The following is a 22,438-nucleotide window of genomic DNA, read 5'->3' as shown; positions in this document are numbered from 1 at the left end:
GGAGGTTAAATTCTTAGCTTAGTCTAGAATAAAAACTTTAACCACAAGTCCATGTGTTGTAGGAAGGAAAAGGACAGACCATTTTTATTGCTGTATTCAGGACTGTCCCATCTGCAGTATTTGTGTTAATGATGCTATTTAAACGTTTGAAGCCCATGAATCCTTTGGGTACCTGATCATGCCCTCCCCCCCCCCCCTTTTTTTTTTCATATCTACCCAATCTACTGACTTCAGTAAGATAATGCACACATTAAAATATTTACCTTTGGCTTCCAAGGCCGTATGCACTTTTCTGAAGGATTAGAGATGTGAGGAATGTACTACTCCTGGTGAAAACAACAGGTGTTTTACTAACAAGAGCAGGAGCCATTTTGCTGTAATTTGGGGCCCAAAATACAAGTTTGGAATTTACTTGGATTTTTAAAAAAATCTCTAGTAGCATTGCGGTTAGGTACTTATTCCTGAGGTTGGATAGTGACACTAAGTTTCCTTTTCCATAGAGAATGAAATGCAGAAAATAGTTTAAATGGGGTTAAAGTGATGCTCAATAAAACTTTTAACAATTTTTGCTTTGGTTACATAGAATAATTCAAGGAAGGGAACTTTTCTGGTAAAAATGCACTAAGCAGGGCAAAACATCCTAGCATTAATTCATCAAAATATTCAAACCAGTGCTTAAAGTTAAGCCTGTGCTCCAATGCTGTATGGTTGTGGGATGTCTGTGCCCTGTCACAGGTTTTTTGACCAGAACATGGCCAGGCTCTGCTGGCAAACCAGCATCCTGAGCAGGATTTGAGGAGCATCTTTTGTTAACTGCGATGAGCTGTGGAGCTGGCAAATTTGCCTAAGGGGATGATAGCAGGGAAAGGGTATTGTGCCTGGATTGTATTTCTAAACACTGGATGCACTTTTTTTAAAGTTTTCTATTTCCATCCTGCATTCCCTGCTTTTATAAAGGACTCCTAAGTAATTTCAGAATTAAATTACCTCACTAGCAGTTTTGTGGCCCTCATAAATATGATGAAGACTGACTCCCTCTGTCTCACTTTTTCTTGTGGTGCTTAACTGTCTTATGGCACGTTAAAAATCTTCCTTCGGCGTCAAGACAGCATATTTCTTTAGTTAAAGATAAAGTTCAGAGGCAAATATAAAATAGTTATTTATGTTAGATCTGCACTAACTCTGACTTCTTTTTTTTTGTGATGATAAGTTATTTTCCTTTCTTTAGATGGATTAGAGAGAACGTGGTGCTGTCCCACAGTCCCCAGCTTTAATTTGAAAATGGATCAAGTTCAGGTTCTGACACACTTGGCAGAGCACCATCGTTTTTCTACCCCTCCCTCAATCTGGGCCATAATTGTGGATATCCTGTGGACTGCAGCCCAGAGACTGCCAGTACTGGGAGCATACGGAACGGAAGAGATGATGGCAATAGCTGCGTAGCTTGACCTGACATTTGCCTTGTTTCTCAGCCACAGAGTGTGATGGGGGGAGCAGAGGGTCTAGTGTGAGCTGCAAGAAAGTCGTTGTGGTTTTGAGGTACAGTCACCCTGCCTGACTTGGATATTGATACTAGGTGCTGTTGGCAATTTTTATATATATGTACAAATAAGGGGCATTTTAAATGAAGAGAAAGAAAGCAAATAGATAAAGTCATACTCTAGCTAATTCCACTGCTTACAGTGAAGTTGCGCTGTGGATAGATGTTAACCCCATAAAATCCCCAGGTCACAGATAGCCTTATGACAGACCCTGATAGCTTTGTGGAGACAGATTATGTCAAGCCCTCAAATTTGGAAATGTAGCAATTCCTCTGTAGTAAGATTGCAAATGAACACCCATTTGGAGATTGCCAACATTATCACAGTTTGTCAGGGTGATCTCACAGCCCACAGAGCGCCGTAAGAGATTGCTTTACAAGTTCTGAAAGATTAGAGTGTTGAAGTATGTGACACTGGAATGATGCTTTGATGCCTGGCTTTGTCAGTCAGCCAGACAAATAAATAATATCCACTTTTTATTAGTGTAAAGCATAACAGGTAATGTAAATGTATAGAGAAACATTTCTTCGCTGCAGCTACGCTGAGCACTAAAATGTAGGCTAAACAAAAATGGGATGTGTTAATGTCAAATCCTTAGAACAGGCAGTTGCATGTGTACGTAGGTCAGCAACTGCAGTACGGCACTTATTACTATTTCAGCAGGTAGTACTTTAAAGCATGAGCATTATTGCATGGCTAAATGAAACAGCAAAAATAATTTGTCAGTCTTGGGTTTTGGTCATCTACTGAAACGAAAACATATGTTCTAGTAAATGAGGAATGGAGTTCTGGCTAGCAAGGAGCTAGAGTGCAGAAGCCTTGGGTTCCACTCTTCAGAAGAAAGCAACACAGCTGTGCAGTTCGGATGTGGCATGGAGGTTAAACAGAAGAAGAGTACAAAATTCAGTATTTCTTCCATGGCAGGAACTATGGAAAAGTGTTTGGGTAACGTGGAGACTGTCAGAGTTTTGTGATGAGTTTCAGGTACTTAAAACTTTAGAGACCAAAGAGAGAATAATCTCAAAATGTATAACTGGCCTTTTTGACTTTCTGCATCAACTGAATTTAATAGGCTACATTTCTTCCAGATTTGTTCAACATTCATCCCAGGTTTCCATAAACGATACATGGTCTGAAAACCACTTGTGGAGCCTCATATAGGAACCATTTACATTGTAAAGGGTTCCAAACAAGGCAAATTTGTCAGCCCATGTGCCAGTCCTTAGCGATAGATCTGATTTATGTCAGCTCTCAGCCTTTAAACTTTGTGGAACAGGAGGTCTAAACAGCACATTTGTTGCACTTGTTCGTTCTTACACCATTACATTGTAGGATCAGGATCAGCTACAAACTTCTGCATCACTGATCCGCATGCAGGTAGAAAACCATCATTCTGCAATTGTCTCCTGCCTTGACACCAGATCATAATTTATCCTTGACCTTTAGAGTTTTTGCCCCTATTTCTCCATCCTTATGAGCAGCAAAGTACTCACAGGTACCCAAGCATTAGTTAGTGATTGCTTACACAAACCTTGAGAAGCTTGAATGAAAGACCCTCTGTAAGGGCATAGAATTTTTATGACTGTTATTAACTGAATGCCTAAACCTAGACAATGTATTTGCACATGTAAGTAATTATGATGCACTTCAAGGCATTCTGTTTGTAATGCTTTGTAATGCTTTGCTCTCCATTTCCTACAAATCAAATTACTGAGGGATAGATTTGATTTCCACATCATTTTGAAAATATTTTCTTTTTCTTTTTTTTAATTTCCTTTGTATTAATTTTTTTCAAAGTTCAAAACACAACCAACTGTGACTAAATGCATAAAACCAAACAAAAAAACCCTAAAGTATAACAAAATTAAAGACAGCCTAAGATGATATGCAGCAAACAATGTAAATCATACCTAACAAACATGGTTGTAATAATATACCTTATCCATGTCTGATCCACTAATAACAAATACTTATTCAGAGAACAAATAACTCATTCTTCTTCTTAGTGAGAGAGAGAGAGAAAGGCAAGCCCCAAATTCAAATTATATCTTGCAGTCTAAACAAATATGAAAAACCTGCCAAATCTTCTTATAGAAATCCCAGCAGTCTTGTATTTTCATTGTATCTTTTGGGAACAATAAGATTGGGAGGAGGGGAAAAAGGCCAGTTTTCACTGGGAATATGGGGCCTGATTTTGTACCTTTTCCATGAGAAGTCCATACTGCCTTCTGTTGAAAGGTTTCTGTTGTGGATACTGGACTCAGACCAAAACCAGAAGGCACAGGCTGGGGCTGCTTTTAATAATAGGGGTTTTTCCCCTCCCTCATGAGAAGTTTCTTCAGAAGTGTAGGCTTGACAAGATTTCTTTGAGAATAAAGATTGCTACTAGAATATAATTAATACTTTCCTCTCTGCAACATGGCCAAATAGGTTTTTGCCATCTTCCCATTTCCTTTCTGGTTGCAGAAGTAATTATTATTTGTTTAACAGAAAAACAGCATCCTCCCTGTCCTATATTCAGGGTGCATCACCATCTTCTTCAGTCCCCTGCAGCACTTCGTCGGGCTCTGTTTGCTTCAGTTGGATTCTGAGCTGTGAGTTGCCACTGGTGTGGTGATGGCAGGAATACTTGCAGAGGGGCAAAAAGGCAGATTTTCAGGTATCTTGCAAGCCATGGTATACCTTATGTGTCATGCAGTGTCTGTCATTTGTGACCAGATCCTGACCCAGCTAGCTGTGATGCCAGCTTCGCCGTTTCCCCTGCTAGTGTGAGAACAATTTTTGCCTCATTGCCTTCTGATGAGAATTCATTTCTAATAACATTTTAAAAAAAAATGTATGAAAGATTTGCCTTGCTCTCTCTTACATCAGGGACTTTGGGGTAGAAAACACCTGTCTTTCTTGTGTCTCTTCTGTCGACATTTTTGTGCTTTGTACTTGTCACCCCTTCCCTGTGGGCTGTGGTCACTTGTTTGGTAAGAGCTTTAGCTTTCTGCACTTCTACACTGGTGAATCTGCTGCAGTTGTGGGGGCTCTGTGCAGGGAGGTGTAGCAGGGTACTGCTGGGTATCTTTGGATTTTAGCTCCAGGTCTTATGATTCCACTCCTCCCAAGCCAGCCCCTTTGCCTGCTCCGCTCCTGCTGCTCCCACGTGTTCCCTTAGCTGCTGTTCTACCCAAAATGTCTCCGTCCCGCCTCTCTCACAGGGTGCCCCCACCACACACATGTGGGCTGGTGGTGCCGCAGGGCTCAGCAATGTCAGGGTCGAGGAGAGAAGGCAGGGAGATGCATTGGCCTTCCCTAGCCTTGCACCCTGTTCTTCACAACGTCTTGTGATGAATGCTTTGGAGAGAAGAGCAAGACGCTCAGCAATGATCGATGCCAGAATGACCGAAGCACTTGATCTATGTTGGAAACTTGAGGGGAGTTTCTCATATATTCTCAATATATGTATAAATACCTAAATCATTTTGGGATCCTGCTATTCTCCTTGCCTAGGGTATTATGGTCATGAATTTTACAATTTCCAGATGATATTTCTTGCCACTATTATTACTTGAGGTTTAAAAAGCTCCATCAGTGCACGGTGCTCCGCACCTGTCCAGGAGTATCGGCTGCTTCTTGCAAAGACCCACAGTCCAGTATATGCAGATAACATGAATGCATAACAAGAACATAAGGGAGATGAGTAAGATCACTAGAGTGATGTAAGGTAAGGAAACATTTTCAGATCTTCTCCTATCATGAACTTCAGGTTGAATTATATCAGCATCAATTTCCATTTAAAACCAAAGTCACAGAAATTTCTCAACAGCATAGCCAAGAAATATGCCTTAAAAGCGTAACCAAAGCCGAGCTGATAGAATGTCATGTCCCAGTGTGTAAGATCCCAGCTAACTGCCCCTTAAATTGTGTTTTGTTGAGGAATTCCACCAAAACATGATTTCCTAAAACACCTTTTCCTTTCAGGCTTTAAAAAAGAACCTTTTTAGCTAGAATGTAAAATATAAGAGAGAACTGGCTATGCCAGCTTCAGATACAGAGCAATCTCCTAGCAGTGGGCAAGCAGTCCTTACTCCCTTCTCACTGCCAGGGAGAAATTCTTAATGAGCTTTGTATGTGTTCTCTTTGAGATAATTATTAAATGTAAGATACCTGGCCTTTCCCCCCCCTGCATGTGTATAACATCCTGACAGGGGAAAGAACCCTTTAAGAAGGATTTGGGAAAGGGAAGGATGTTTGTGGCGCTTGTTGTGAGAGGCTGTGGAAGGCAAATTGACCTCTGTGGTGGATGGACTTGATGGGGAAGGAGATGAGGTAACAGGAGAAGAAAATGAAAATTCAAGTATAGGCAGAGCCTCAAGGTCAGACATGGATTAGAATTTATCTTTATAGGTTCTGACTTTTCACTGCAAAATTATCTCCATTCTGAAGTAAAGGCCTAGGTATTTAACCTGTAGTGTTTTTGTAAGAATGTATGCCTATTTGTAAAGAGACAGTGTGCCCAGAACATGGTTTAGTGAATGCAGAACATGTCTATCAGTTACATCTCGGCTGTATTTTCTTTTCTTTCATTTTTCTTTACAGCCATAAGACAAAAATTCTTTGTATTTAAATAAAAATTAAATATCTGATACTGGTGTCATTCTTTGATTAAGAAAGCTGAAGCTATAGGCCTAAGCCTATAGTGCCTGTTGTTCTGTTGGGCTCTGCCTTAGTCAAAATGGCCAAAACATCAGAGACAAAGAGGCTCCTGGATTTAGCCTGCAACACAGCTGCACTGGCCCACAAGATGAGAACTGAGTTGCACACTGAAAATATGGTTGAACTGATGGTGTGCTGGCCCAGCATGGTGTCATCTGAGCTATGCTGACACCTGCAGTTCATCTTTCCTGATCAGGGTAGGAATTTATACATCTCTGTTCAGATCTAGTGTCTTGTCTGGTGTTTGCATCTCTCTCAGCTTGCCCATATTTTAGTTGTTTTCACGGTTTTGGATTTTAACCTCGTTGGACTGTGTAGGTTCCATTCATTTAGTCAGGAAGGAGGTGGTGTCTTTGCTAGAGCCCCCACGTGGCATTTCATTTGCGTCTGCTTTTTGAACTCTTACAGGGAAATGGTTGCGTGTATGGGAGATGTTTAAGGAGGCTGCATTCGTTTTCAGTAAACGTCTCCTATTGCGCTATGATAAGGCAGATTGCAGGCTGCTTCTGTTCTGCAAGAGCTTAATTCTCTAAGTCCTACTGGCAGGGAGTCAGTAGTATATTCTGTAGCAGCAGGAAGGATTTGCTTCTGTGTTGCTGGACAGAGGTGAGGCCTTCAGATGCAAGACTTCCTATAGCACAACCCAAATACTGTATTCTCCCTGGATGGTGGCAATGGCAGATGTTTGTGAATGGCGGCACCTAGCCCACAATATGATCGGGAAAATAATTCTCAGTGGAAATTTCACTCCATTGTGCTGAAGGGAAGTGAAGCACCATTTATTGATACGACTGAAGAGTTTTACATTTTGTTGTGTTATGGATAGAGAAGCATAGTAAAACAGCTTCCACTTAGCATGTTATCAGTGCAGCCACCAATTACAGGGAATTCATTCATGCACGGTGCTTTCTCGCCAAGAAAAGTAAACTTCTGCAGTACCTAGCATAGTCATCAAACTCTTTGCATGCTCATCTAATATGTGCAACCATTCTCTGGGTTATGGTCTAGTATGAAAACAGGTATATGTCACTGCTTCCCTTAATCTTGCCAGTGGCCAGCTGGAATAGACATACAAACTCTTAGGAAGGCATGGAAACAAACATGCAGATGTTCTCCATCTCTCTCTCTGTGCAATCACCATGTATCAAAAAATACACACATGATGATACATCATATGTCAGGGGAAAAAACAGACTACACCCCATGCAGCCATCACACCTTGAAAATAGACATAAAATGGTAAGTCAATATGAATACACAGCTCCTAGCAGCCTAATAGAATAGATCAAACCACAGCCAGGTACATCTGTTCTCAGCACTAACCATTATCATTAGTTTAAAACACTTAAAATCACTGAGCTTCCTTAGGTCTGGGGACAGATTATACCAAGAAGAATCTGCTAAATAGATTTAACAATGTAGCAAGCAGGGACCTTGACTACATTAAAACAATACATTTCGCATCTCAAAGGCTGTAGGCTGTTTTCAGAGGAACAGTCTGAATGAAGAATGACAGTAACACCGTATAGCAATTTCTTTATCACTGTTTAAATATAGAGCTTGAAACTCTTGGACCAACAACTGTGCCAAACTGCAAAACAATTAGTTTGTGAAAAATCAGCTATCCTGGAGCATGTGTTCTCATCAGCCTTCAGCTTGAGATGCAAAGACCTAAGTGTGACTGGACTTCATAGCGTGTGGATGACACAAAGAATCAGATCTCTTAGGTAGGAAAAGAAACGAGGAAACAGAAGAAATAACACGTTTCTCCTTGTCTGTCTTCCCAGTCTGGTGTCTGACTGCTGTGAAGTCAGATACAGGATCTTGCAGAGGCATTGAAGTCAGTCAAGTCTTGAAGGCTTCAGGGAAGGTTTCAAAACAAACAAAAAAGAAGTTTGATATACGTGCATCAGTGGCTACTGAGGTAGTACATTATTGCTTGTCTAAGACTTGCTGTAAAGGAGCTTTTGAGAAAGGTATGTGACTGATTCAGTGGGAATCAGAGAGAAGAGAACTGTTTGGCTCTTCAAACGAGGTGGAAGTGAAGCTAGGCAAAATGATGGTGATAAAATTAAACATAGGAAATACTGGGTTTGATAATGAAAAATGTGAAAGATGTGGAAAAAATCCATGTACGTTTTGTGTTTTAGTTGACAACAGGCCCAGGAAAATAGGTAAAGGTTTAGCTTGTATTCACATAGGTCTTGTCAGGATAACAAAGAAAAATGTTTGAATGAATGTCAGTAGGGGACAAATATGTGGAAGACCTTCAGTACATGGTTCCGTATATCTTCTTCCGGACTCAGAGTTCTTCAAGAACGCTCCAACTCTTAAGAGAAAAATCATTCACAGATATGCGTGGAAGGACATCTCACTTCCTATCAAGCTGACTCATTTTATATTTTCAACAGAAGGTTGAGATCCCATTCTTCCACAGTGTCGTCTTTTAGATATCTCTTCCACTCCCAATACCCCAAATTTAAGAGGTGTTAAGGCTGACCCCATCTTTACCAGTTCTTTATTTCCCCACCACTAAATAAGCTGGCTATTCTGCCTGGTGCCAGTATTGGAGCCAACTTCACTGCTCCGACAGGGTAACGTATCTTTGGTGTTTGCCAGCTTGAGCTGCAATTTGGTAAGCTGCTTTTCTTGTTTCTTAGGGGCTACATCATACCCTTCCCTTGCAAAGTTCTGGGAATGATTCTTGATGAGGGAGGTGCTGCAGTGGAGACTGAATGATTTTTTTTCTGGGAGTCTTCTAATGGGGAATTTGAAGAGTCGTGGATTTTTGAAGCAGTGTGAGCAGCTTTGTGGAAAAAAGATAAGCTAATAAGCAAGATGCAACTAAGCTCCACCAATTTCCAGTAAGTTCAGCATTGTTTTTGTGCAGAACCTAACTCTGGTGCAGTACAATAGCAGCACAAGAAAGCTTCTGTAGTTCTAGTTTCATCTTCTGGCTGTCAGTTCTCTGAAATTTTTGATTAGTGTTTCTTCCACTCATGCTTTGCCAAATCTTGGAAGTCCACAGTGAAAATAAAATATAATGTCTTGTCGAGGGCACATGATCCATAGTTTAGATGTCGTTATGGAGCAGAAGCTAAGGTTCCAAAAAGCATACCACTTTCTAACCTCTCCTGGAGGCTGAGTATATCAATCTCATCCTAATGGGCAGTGCTTTCACCTTTGAGGTTCATCCTTTTTCTGCTAGAGTACGATATATTGTAGCTGGGCATGAAGACTACAGGACTTAGAAAACTCTGCCTAGCAAAAAACACCAGATCGTATGTGCTTGGGAGCACAGATCGCTGTAAAAACACCAGGTATCGATACTGCTTTCCCATGTAGGTTAAATCAAATCCTTGCCTTCAGCGTACCCACATAACCTGCACAAAATGCATGGAGCCCAAAAAATTACTGTCAACAACTGTGCTTCTCTGGCACAATCAGTCTCTGTGCTAAAGGACAATCTGTAATTTTCTCAGGAGGCAGTCGGAGCCTGTGCAGTTAATTCCCTCAGGAACTGGTGGGTAGCGTATACCTCACCACTCTGCTTCCCATGGGAAGCATATATCTTTCATCACGCTTTCTTAAATATAAATACAGGGCATCAAGCACATTAAAATACCCTACCAAAATAGGAAACCATATTGCACCCACTTGTATCTTTGGATAAAGAAGAGAGGAAGAAATAATTCATGGTAGATATGTGAGATGGCACCCTCGAAGCAATATCCGGATGGTGCTCTGGTTGCACGGCGATGGTCAGGGAATCAGAAACTGAACAGAATAGGTGAATACCATGGACTGTGGCAGGAGGAAGGGGCAGCTTGTGGCAAGAAATAACCCACAGTGTGTGCCTGTTCATTCAGCCCCAGGAAGGGGATAGGTAGGATATAATCTTTGTAAGAAAAGAAAAAAAAAAAACAACTAATAAAGTTGCCAAGAACAGATATTTTATAATCTGTGCTAAATCTCTGCTGGAAAACATGAACAGCAATGAAACTGAGAAGACACTAAAAGAAATTCGGGGCAAAGTGCCAGACGCCCAGACGGAAGCAGAATGTGGACCAAAAAGCTTGCGACAATTGGGTAATTATGGTTTATGAATTTCAGCTTTAATCTGTAGTTCAGTGAGTCCTGATTAAATATCTGTTAAACACAATTAAAGTTTGTTTTTGTATTTCACCGTCTTGATCAGAATAATTAGAGACTGCGTGTTTCATGTCAAAAGTAGCAAGAGGAATTTTAGTGAATGAACATCGTTTTTAAAAGCCATTTGTAGCACCAGCTGTTGGCATTATTTTATATTTTAGTGTTATCAGCATAAAGACGGGTCCTCTCAATGCTGAATGCTTTCCAGCAGGGCTAAGATTCTGGGAGAGGCATGATACAGTAGGAGCCGTGCCTGGCCATGGGGCTACGCAGAGAGCCTCGGATGAGGCTCGCAAGCCACGACGTTAGACCATACGCTGAAATGGTGGAGGGTGAGAAGTGCTGCAAGTGGGTCATGTAGCACCCAGCCCGTGCTTCTCTGCCAAAGATGATTTAGATAGAGAGTGCGATGAGTGATAGGAAAGATCGCTGGTAGGGGCACGTATCTGATGAGCTGAATTTGAATTCTCTCATTGTGGTGTCTTATCAGAAGCTCTGGGTGTCCCAGGGGTTAGGTGTTAGAGCGTTAAGCCAGAATGATAATTGTGGTAGTGTCACAAACGCTCTTGGGAAGGAACCCTTAAACTGTGCTGGTGGTGCCTTAGCAAAGGGAACAGGCTGCGGTGATGACCCTGTGCAGATACTGAAAAGGATGGGTATGCACATGCTGGTTGTTGCAGGGACTTCCTAAGCATGTTCATCTCCTTTTGTAGCTGCTTCTTTTAAGTGAGGAGGGGGATATAATGTCCTCTAAGTTCTTTCTCTAAAGGATAGGAAATAAAAAAGGGTGTAGTGGAAAGAAAGCAGGATAGTTTCAAATAAAGGCACACTGAGTTACAACTTCCGTAGATGGAACTTTCTTTTTTCTTCAAGAACCTGAAATGTATTTCAATGTTACCTGAACATGGTTAGGATGCATAAATAAATCCTGTAGGGCGTGTGTGTGCGCATCTATGGCTGACCTGTTTTTAGCCTTCAGATGTCTATTTATCCCAATGAACATGAATCTTCAGTCACATTTAGTGGTGCCTGAGGAGGGGGAATAAATCTCAAATATCATAAGCTAAGAATTGAAAATACCTACTAAAGAGACCAGAAAGACAACACCAGCTTCTTCTCTGGAGTAAGTGTTCTACTGCTTCGTGTGCAGTTTACTTCAAGTAATGTAGTTCCTGTGACCTTTTCAACTTCTGCCTCTTCGCTTAGTGTCAAAAGAAGGAGGAATGCAACTGTCATATGTGGGGGAAATTTTGTCTACAAGCATGGGACTGAGCCTACAGTCCTATTGAGGAGTCATCCATTAGTAACACCTTTCAGTCACCAGTGACCTAGTGGAAGGTCTGTATGGCTCGTTATCATCATGCAGAACCATTTCATTTGCTGGCAGTTTAATGATTCACTTATGCAATAAGCTTGAAAATGCAAGAAAAGCGTTAGCTTGTGTATAGTTTCTTTTTTTTTTTTTTCCTAATGCTGGTCAGCTTTTTGTAGTTTCACCTACCTTTCCAAGTAAGAGGGAAAAAATAGTGAAAGAGAAAGCAGAATTTCTAAATTAGCTTTCCAAGAAAACTATAGATCTATTAATTCCTAAGTGAAATCAAGGTTAATGGTGAAAGAGTTGAACAGAACTTAAAAATCAAAGATACTTTGGAAGACAACATCAAAGGCATATCAAAAATATGGTGGTCTTTTTATAAGCTGCAAGCCCTGAAGAGATGGTACCCCTAATAGAGCTGAGGAAGAAAGGATCAAAGCGCTGATCACATGAGTCTTTAAAGCAGAAAGAATATCTGGAGTGAATCTATGAAGAGACAGGTTTTGGATGAAACTTTCATAGCTCTGGGATCGTTTATCAAGTTTTGAAGCCCGGGTACAGTACAAATGAACAGATTTCACCAGAGAAAGAGGGAAAGGATATTTGATTCAGAATAGGAGGACTAAGACTAATTGTTGTCTATCTGTGGAATGATAATATCCGTTTTTAAACGTGTGTATATTTAGACATATATAAGAACAAATATCTTTTTAAGATGTGTATTTTGTTAATTTGAACCATGCTGCCTTTCTTCGAGAGGAATATATTCTACTGAAACAAAAGACATCCATGGTATTTGGTTAAGTATGTGATTTTTTATTTTTACTTCATAAAGTTAGGAGGAGAGGGGAAATGGAGCTAGGGCTTTTCTTTATCTTCTGTTGCATTTCTGAATTACTCTGATTTTCCCTCAGAACCAGCTGCTTAAGTATATCTCATCAAATGGCTGAGCTAGTCCAAATCCACTACCCTTATGTCTGAGATAAAATCAGGACAGCATGTAGGTCTCTAATACGAGTTCCTTTATACGGGGGTGGGGAGGGAAACAGAAGTACTGACTTATAATTCAGTGTGTATAGGCCTTTCACAGCGTGTGTACAAGCCCAGTGGAAAAAAGAAAAAAAGAAAAAAAGAAAAAAAAAAAAGGGAACTATTTCTGCTTTTGGCAATGGTATACATAATTCTTCCAGAGAGTTTTATACTATGCCTAAGGGTCCTTTCTCGTTTAAAGAAGCACTGACAGCTGTGATGAATGACGTTACCTGGGAAGAGGGGATATCTAGATGTTTAAACAGATCAACTTTCTTCTTATAGAACAGTAGGCATTAGGTCACAAATCAGCCTGTTCTACTTTCATGGACAATCAGGATCAATTCCACGCTACCTAAAAGTGAACTGGATAGACTTAAGTGTAGCTGCATGCTGACATTAACAGAGGATGGTAGTTTATAACCTGTGTACATTGTCACAGCTATCCTTTTACATGAAGTCATGGATGAATGCCATGTACCCATGTTGAGTTGCCTCCTTGTCAGCAGGCAAGATTGCCCGTCCATCACTATTATCTACAACGAGGCTCATTACCTGCCAGCCAGTAAACATCTCACTCTCACCATCTGCAGTGAATTACAAAGTGACTGGAAGAATCAGGATCAGTTTGCCTTGCAGAATGATTGTCAAGTTCATTTTCATCTTTGGAGGCCCTTTGGAAATGGAAAAGATGGTGACTTGGATGGGAAAAAGGATGATGTCCATTACCCTCAGGTATACAAGCTGAGTGACTGACGCTATTCTTACATACCTTCATTTTACGAAGTGCAGGTGGCTTGAAATTTTCACAGCATGCAGGTGGAATAGTATATTTTATTCTCAAATGGCTGTATGATTTGTGATATATAGTAGTGCCATTTTTGCATGAGCACACATTGTCTCATTCAGGAAAGTTGTTCTTTTTTTTAAATAAAAATATTAATTGTACTCAGTTCAAAGTCATTTCCCATTGATAAAGCTGATGTCCAGCCCATCACGATCCTCTTAGAAAGGAGGATAGTGTACTATGGTAATTTTTGCTGTTACCATTTTGCCAGTCAGTGTTTTTTTAAGGCCTCCAGGTAGCTTGACACTGATTGCAAACCTTAGTATTGCTAAATGGGCATACAATGAATTCTGAGCATCTGCTTTAGGGAAGACAAAATCTATTTTGTATGCCTTTTAAGGGAAAACATAAAACAGGAGGGGCAAATCAAGAATGCATCAATACATTCCTGGTGAAGGGTCTGTTGGTGATGGATGGATAGATTGGGCATCCTGCTGTCGATAGTAGGAAGGCCAGCAGAGGAACGGGAGCATTAGTGAACAAAGATCGTTCTTGTGGTTTCTCCCTCTGGCCTCCAGAACGTACCCACATAGTGCAGAACCTGGCCTTGAGCTTGGATGTCTGTCCTTTCTCTTTGGCCTCCCTCCCAGCAAAATGCAGAGTTTAAAAAATAAAAAATAAAAAACAGAGTGATATGTTTGGTATGTCAGCCAATGGCCACATGTGCAGTGAGGAAATTTTCTCTGAGAGCTCCCAAAGCTCATAATCATTGTGCAAGACATAATTATACTCTTTAGAAATCCAGATCAGTCCACAGCAAGGGGAGGATGGGAGGGAGTGTTGCAGACGGATTTTAACAAGTGTATGTGTCTCCTTTCTGCAACAATTTTGGTCTTAAGTGCACTTGGCTAAATTCTCATTCTCCCCCGGGAGGGTTACTGGAGGGATTTCCAGGCTTTTCTGTCTGCCTGTAGCAGGCTCATGGGGAGTGAACACGCTGACTACCATTCTTTGCACCTGCTTCAGAAAGGGGCAGCATACACTCCCAGATGCTTGCCTCAGGGTGCCAGCAGGAACGGGGGAATAGGAAGAGGCTGGCACTGCTGTTAAACAGACAGTCATCCCTCTCGGGAGTCACGAAATGCCAGTGGGCACGCTATAACCAGGACTTTGGAGCTCAGCAAGTGCTAATGAGAGTGTTTTGCCTGCTCCTGGTCAGATAAATAAAGAGGTTTGGAGGATGGAGCTTTCCTGAACCCTTACTTCACTCTCACAGTGCTTCAGAGAGCGCTAGTGTTCGGCTCCCTGTACGAAAAGAGCTTTGTGCTGCTACTTTGGAGACCGAAATCTAATTAGGGTGGATAGCAGCCCTGATTTCTGACTGTTTTTAACCATATGATTATCCGACCTAATCTTTGTTTTTAAGCTTTGTCTTTTATTGTTGACGTGGAGAACCTATTTAGGTCCTGTGACTTTCTAAGCATCGCTAAAAATTTTCTGAGCAGTGATTTTTTCCAAAAAACAGAGCTTTGCAATGGCCTGCTGTCCTGATTGTTGGTGATACACAGACATCTGACTGACTAGGGATGTTTCATAATTCTCAGATTTGCTATATTTTGAAACTGGAACAAATGCTTTAATAAAGTAAATGAACAATAACCTCTGAACCCTTGAAGTGAATGCAGATTTTGCCTGGGGCAAATAATGTCTGGAGATTCACAGACACCCTTGCTTTCTACAGAAACAGAATAGTTTGCAGTTATTTCTTGAGAATAGGGTTTTGCATGCGGGGATGACCAGATACCTAGAACCAGACAGCGGATTGCTGCATGGTAGCGTAGCCTCTCTGGATTGTACCTCGGTATTCAGGATGAGAGGTGAATATCAGCCACAGTAGGGCTTTCTGTATGGTGTTTGGCTACAAGCGTATGCTGTTGTCACTCTTTCCATTTACAGAGACTCTGCAGTGGACCAATCTAAGGGTTGGATGCCAGATTATCAAAAGCACGTATGTGTTTAATGATGTCACTGATTGGCTGAAGGTGTTTTCAAAAGCACCTTAGCAGACTAGGGTATGTTCCATTGACACTGGATGTTGTTTCAAATCCTGATAGCTGCCTGCTGTTGGGTTTGATTATAGCAATTCATCTAAGGATCTTTGCTGCCACCTCCAAGACTTGCCAGCTTGCCCACCAGAGCAGTTTGGAGTACCCTCTGGGCTTCTCCTGTAGGAAGCATGTCAGGGGCTGATATGGCCCTAGTCTACTGCTCTGAAACCAAAGAGGCCTTTCAGCAGCTACAGTCTGAGCTGGAGGGACCATTACACTCCAATAGGGCAGATTGCTTTCTCAGGAACGTACTAGAGGAGCCTGGCACGTTGAGGAGCTGACACTAGAAACTAGCCAGGAGGAAGGCAGAAGACATGTATTGAGGAGAAGAGGGCATAAACAAGAGGGAACTAGAAAAATAGGAAATTTCAACTGACTTTGTAAAGGATAGAGAAATCTTATACAATGAGTGTTGTATTGTAAGTCACAACAGCACAAATACTGTCATTATGCTGTTTGCTGAGCAGGGAAGAGATAAACCTGAAGGATAGCAGGCTTGGCGGGCATCTTGTTCACACTGAAATACTGAACAGACAAATCAGCTGCAATGGGAACTTCAGCCATTCAGCAGGACGCATAGCTTGGCTTGATAAACAGCCTCTCAGCAGAAGATACCTACATCACCAGTCCGGGCATAGAGAAAAGCTAGTGACTGCAGCTCTTCTTTATGTTATGTTTTGGCTATTATGTGCTTCCAAATGGTACATTTAGTGACACTGAGAGAGAAAAGATGGCTCTAAGAATCAAGCAAGAAGGAAATGATAAAATATCAAGCTGGCGAAACAGCATATCAACTAGCCAAAAAGAATATTTGGCCACATATTTAGGTGTTGTAAAACCAGAATGATTATTTAGCTCTTAGTTGAAACATACTAAATTGCATTTGCAAAATACACAGCCCTTGGTTTGAGACAATTCGTTTAGTAAGATCTTTATTCCCATGTAGGTTAAATGTTTCTATAGGGATGTTCATTTTCTAAAATTTCAAACATAGATTTTTAAACTGAATTAAAAATAAATGTCACTCTTATTTGCAGGTGTCAGTCTTCAGTGTTTTTGAATCATGAAACAGATAAAGAAAAGAAAAACCTGGGACAAATCTGAATCTATAAATTACAAAACCTCAGATATCTTTACTCCAACAAATCAAGCATAAACTACAGAGATTTTCTAGCAAAGCTGTGCCAAATAGCAATAGAACTGCTTGTAGTTATGAGGAGGAATTCAACACACTTGACATTTCATAAGAATTTAGGAATTTTTATAACTTGGAAGTGTTTTGGAAGTGCTTTAGATAGTATGCTATAAGAAGTAGATAAAAATTGAAATAACAAATATATCATGATTTAATAAGTATCTTGTTATTTAATGATATTTTCCAGAAGGTACAGATAAAAACCGATTGGACTTGACAGAGAAATTCCCACTGAGTTCAGTGTGCCTTGAGTCAGATTATTGGCAATTCAGTACCCCTAAAAATAGCAAAAAAAAAAAAAAAATTTAAACCTTTGAATTGGGAAAGTGTGATCTCACAATACAAGCATTAAATCATTGTTCTTCCTAGAATTAGTTTGACAGTTAGTCGAGTTCTCTTGCAACTCCCTATAAAAGTTATTCAGAAAGAGATGAAGGTGGTGTTTAATACCAAGCGTATGATGAAATTAATTATACAAGGAGAAATTTGTAGGATTTTAGCTAGTAAAACACCTGCAGAAGGCAGCTTAGATGTAGGATTTGAGGGGGACCTTGAGTGAACTAAAGCTTTACTGGGTTAATGTTTAAATAACTGTGGCACTGTTTGCAATTGCAACGCTAATTAAAGTGATTGTGGTTTATTGTGTTACTTGCTTCCTTTCCTTTTGTGCAATATAGTAAGTTCAGAATGGATATAAAGAAATGATGATTCACTGTCCTTAATAGCATCTTTGTTGTTAAAACTGAGATGGTTAAGGATCCCAGTATTGTGATCTTCCCATCTTTCCCTCATTCAAACCTCCACTTGACTTCACGGGCTGGAAAGCCCAAATATCAACTGTGAAACTGAGTTCTGATTTCCTTTCACGTAATATTTCACAAGTTAAACAACCTGTTATAGTTTGCCACAATTGGAAATTTGGTTGATTTTGATAGTTTATTTTGGTGTAGAAGTTTATAAAATCCAATTGAGGAAGAAATAACTTTCTATCAGTTGCTAAATCCTCCTCAAGTGGCCTTAGCGCATGGACATCTACATTTCAGTTGATGTATAGCATTCCACAGCTGAACCAAAAAGGCCCTGCTGAAGTATGGGTGTGGTGGGGTTTCAAGGCAAAACCAATGGTCATTTTGAAACTTTTCTTTTAATTTTATGCCTATGTATCTTGAACTAAATTTTTGTGAGATTAGTTTTCTCTCAAGGTTTCTGCATTATATTTTATTTTTCAAGAAGGATAGCTGGAGAAAAAATTTAGTGGTATCTAGATGACACGGAAGAACATGTACCTCCTGGTTATGTACAGGGGAAATTTCAATCCAATTTAAAATAATTCTACCCTTTTGTAAAGGATTTTTGAGACTGCATGTGCATGCATATAAACAGGGACTTGTGACTATGCCGTAGATGATAAAGGTGTTTGAAAGCAGTGCCTGTCTTAGTCTAGTAGGAATGGCTGGGCAGTCTTCATCATCCAGAAACCTGTCTGAGCAAAAGCATAACCTCTAAAAACTGTGTTCTTTTATACCTAAGCCAAGTAATTATAACTTCCCTATCTTTTCTGTTTGCCGTGTTATCAAATGTACATTTTGTTGGCTATACAGTTCTAGAGCACAAAGACATGATGTGTACAGATAATAATACTGCAGATATGTAAATATATCCCAAGGTGGCTACAATAGGAGTTATAGGGATGCCATACAAAGAGTTGCCACTGGAAATACAGTATCTTTGTGTTTCAATGTGCAGATTGGTGCTGTTTGAGCATGGAAGGTTTTGGAAGAGAAAGAAAGTAGGATCTTATCATGATTTCAGTTAGAGATTACCAGTGCAAGTAATTGTAGTAATATGTAAGCTTTGATGCATCATTATTGCTTGCAGGCATTGGATGCAACTGCTGTTAATAAAGGAGAGATTTTCTTCACTTTTAAATATAGCTATACCGCCTTTGGATCTTGAGGTCCTTCACTGAATCTTCTGTGGAGATGAATTCTTCAGAAGACATGATAATCCTTCATTTGACATTTACTCACTTGATTACCTTCCTGCATTTTGTGCAGGCCACATCAGACTTTCCAAATTGTATTTCTTCTTGCCAGACCACATTTATTCATTAGCTGTATTTATTGTAGTTATGGTTGAGACAGCACTTTTATTGTAAGCCCCCTATCTTTGGTGGTTTATAACTTTGTGAAACAATTACCTTTTTGGCTGAAATTTCTCAAGCTTGTTCTAAGCTCAGAGGTGAATAATGTTTCAGTAAGTTTGAAAAAAATCCATTAAGCCATTTATGAGGACTAGACGTTCCAATAAACGTAGACGCATTTATTTTTTGATGACCTACTTATTCCAATAAAGTACATTATTATTCTGTTTTCTCCTGTTTTAAATTATGTTGTCTTTTAAAAGAGAATGAGGACATTTTATACTGGATTTTCAGACAGGCTTCAATGGAGGTTTGTTGACATGCAGTTTTGTGCAGAGAAGCACGCTTGTTGGCTGCACTTAGCTCAGAAGCAGGACTGTTTATGGGTGCAAAGCTTTTGGGTGTTCAGTATCCTGTTCTTTGCAGGAAAACAGCTCAGTCCTTTGTGGTTGCAATGGATAGTCGAACGAGTGCATATGCAAGTCTGACTGTGCAGTGCGAGGCTAGATAGACAAAACGTGGCCATCTTTGGAACGTGCATCCTTAGTTGTGCAATGATGTTAATTCAGTGTGAAGATTCAGATATTACTTGTGCAAAAGTACAATCAATATCCTTCCGCTGTCTTGCAGGCACTGGATACAATTTTTCATGACGCTGTCCTGGACAATGTGAAATAATTTGACAAATGATAAAGTCTCATGCAATTGAAAAGGCAGTGCTTTTTTTTTTTCACTGAACTTCTGCACAGACTGTAATTAAATTCCACTGTGCTTTGTCTCATGTCTACAATGTTCTTTTTAATACACATATAGTGTTTTGTATTATATGGCTTGTGTATTGCATATATTGTGAGGAAGTTCGAGTGTTTATACACGCCAATGTGGAATCGACTTCTGCCTTCCTTATGCTAGCATGATTCTAATATAATTCTACTTAATAAAATAAAGATGCTCTAAGTTTATACCAATGTAACTGATAACAGAATTTGGCCCAATATGTTTAATCGTACTGATGAACTTTGATGCTAAATACCATGACCTTTGCACAATTAAAATCTCAACTTTAACATTGCATTAACCTGGCTTTTCATTTAATTATATGTATTTGGTTGAAAGCTTCAAAAATGTTAATATTTTAAGTCTCTTCTCCTGTTTATAATTGAACTTTTTTGTGTGATTGTTTTCTGCAGTAATCAAGAGGACATTAACATGGACAGGAAATGAATCTGGAACTCTAGAGATTAATATTAATCTGCTAATGTCCTGTCCTGATGTTCTCAGGAATCCTTTCTTCTCTAGCACATTATGGTACTTTAGTAATCAGCAATTAGGGTAAGGTTTTCTCATGCCTGAACTACGTCCTCGTATGTCTTTCATTTTCTGATTGCTATGGGAATGATGGTTCTTCCCCCCCACCGGAGTCAGCGCAAAATGCAATGCTTCATCTTCAACAGCCATACTACTTAGACAAATGCAGGGTCTAAGGCACAGCATATCATCAGCAAGGGTGAGCATTCTGGAATTTAACCTCAGGTTTTATATTTTTGTATGGTATTTGCCGTTCCTCCACGTTTTGAAATACTGATCTTGATCCTCGTGCCAACTCTTCATAAAAATAGGCATGGGCTTCGCAGTAGTGCTGTAGAAACACAGAGCCATCAGGCCCTGATCCACAGAAGCACTTAGGAGCCTGACTGTGCTGAAATGCATGTCAGGAGGGACATTCTCATCCTTCCGTTACGTAGCCTGGGCAAGGCTTTTTTGCAGATCCAGTCTTGTGGTGTCAGGCAAAAAGTCAGAGGGACTATGTAACCTTGATGTATCCGGCAGCTTCAGTAATTCCCTTAATATTCATTACTTCTCAGCCCATTTGTTCCCTTCTGCAAGGGACCTTGTTGTCCCAGCCCACAGACTGATTGATGCCACTGCAGAAATTATTTGTAGCCTTAGGACTACAGTGGACTCCACTGATATTGCTTCTGTCAGGAGATCCTATATAGAAGACAGCTCACTAAGCCATACTCCTTCTTCCCTGTCATTTCCTCTTCTTACCAGGCCCCAGATGGTCCTGAAACAGCATACCTCTGCAGCATTTAGGAAACACAGACCTATCTCCATGTATACTGCTCTCATTTACGTAGCAAAGCTGAAGGGATTTTTCTTTTAGTGTGTATGCAGAACTAAGAATTGGTTTTCAAGTTTTCAGAGTGTTGTAGGATTCTGTGGGTTTTTGTTTGTTTGTTTGTTTTTCATTTTCTGGCATAAGTGCCCATGATTTTACTCCAAAAAAATTAATTGATAGTTCATTAAAAGCTCACTGCATTTGCTCTGACTTCTCCTTTTATTTTTGTTTTCTATCATGCAATTCCATCTGAATAATAAAAAACCCTCTAAAAGGTGCAATATTGAGATGCAATATTAACTTGATTGTAGAAGATCATTCCATTTCTTCTTTAAAAAAAAAAAGTAATTGAAACTGTATTTTCAATGTTTCACTTTTGATAAATCAGCATCTTCCGATGGCCATATGTTCTATTGGAAAATTCTCAAGTAGTCCTTGTTGTATGCACCCAGCTGATACTCAGTTTCATGATATGTTCCATCGTATGGTATTTAGTACAAAAAGAAGAAAACAAGAAAGTGATAGTGTAAATGACACTGAGGCCTCTGCTTGCACTTAAGCATAACCAGTTTTGAGTCCAAGCATCACTTACAGCTTTCATTTCAGCAATTTTTATTTTAGCTTAGGATACAGAATAACTTTCATTTATCTCAGATTGGCGTGTGTCCTTTATAGCCTGTCTGTTCCCATTAAAGCTTCCTACATTATCTGAACCTTTGACTGGCCAAATTCTTACCAGTATTTTTGCATGATATTCTGGTAATTGAGCTTCCCGTGTTCGTAGCAGATGAAGTTGATGATAAAGCTGGTTTGAGCAGAACAGGTTGACACAGTTTAACAAAGCAGAAGATCTAGGGGGAAAAGGGTGAACAGGAAGTGCAAGCAGAACATTTCTAGGACATCTGTATGAAATGGCACGGTCCCTTTCCACTCTTGCAGCCTACAAGTATGGTCCGAGGTCTTAAGCTGGGAGTTGAGTTCAATTAGCTTTTGTATCACTTTCCTCCTGCTTGATTGATTGTCAGCAGGAGTAAGGGCTCCATTTCAGCGCCTAACTCCCCTTTTGGTGCTGAATATTCATAGTAATTACTAGGAAATAGGAATCAAAATACCATATTTGTCCTCAGCCTTAGTTTTTCTGTGCCACTATTTCCCACCTGTATGTACATCCCTCTGATTTATTATGGGTACTTAAAAGATAGTTGTGGCAAGAATGGAGAAGTGTGGAAAATATTTTTCAAGTATTTGTACTAAATACTTGAAAAGATAAAGAAAATGAACCCAGAATCTATTGAGGGAGTTGGGGGAAGCCCAGGTTCCTCTGAGTGTATGATTTCTGCTA

General features: G+C 40.0%; 1 protein-coding gene across 45 annotated transcripts in view; it reads left to right on the top strand.

Annotated features, from left to right (window-relative positions):
- Positions 1 to 22,438, top strand: part of ZBTB20 (zinc finger and BTB domain containing 20) — a 480,501-nt gene that overhangs the window by 295,319 nt on the left and 162,744 nt on the right. For 3 of the 45 annotated variants that reach the window (XR_010834157.1, XR_010834158.1, XR_010834156.1), the window contains one exon: positions 1,229 to 22,438. This exon is cut by the window's right edge and continues 22,231 nt beyond it. The exons of the other annotated variants lie outside the window; for them this stretch is intronic. The gene's annotated coding sequence lies outside the window, so the exon portion shown is untranslated. The remainder of the gene's footprint in view (positions 1 to 1,228) is intronic. 45 annotated transcript variants of the gene reach the window in all.

The sequence above is a fragment of the Anser cygnoides genome, chromosome 1, assembly GCF_040182565.1.
Source record: "Anser cygnoides isolate HZ-2024a breed goose chromosome 1, Taihu_goose_T2T_genome, whole genome shotgun sequence".
NCBI lineage: Eukaryota > Metazoa > Chordata > Aves > Anseriformes > Anatidae > Anser > Anser cygnoides.
This window is presented reverse-complemented; position numbering and strand designations above follow the sequence as displayed.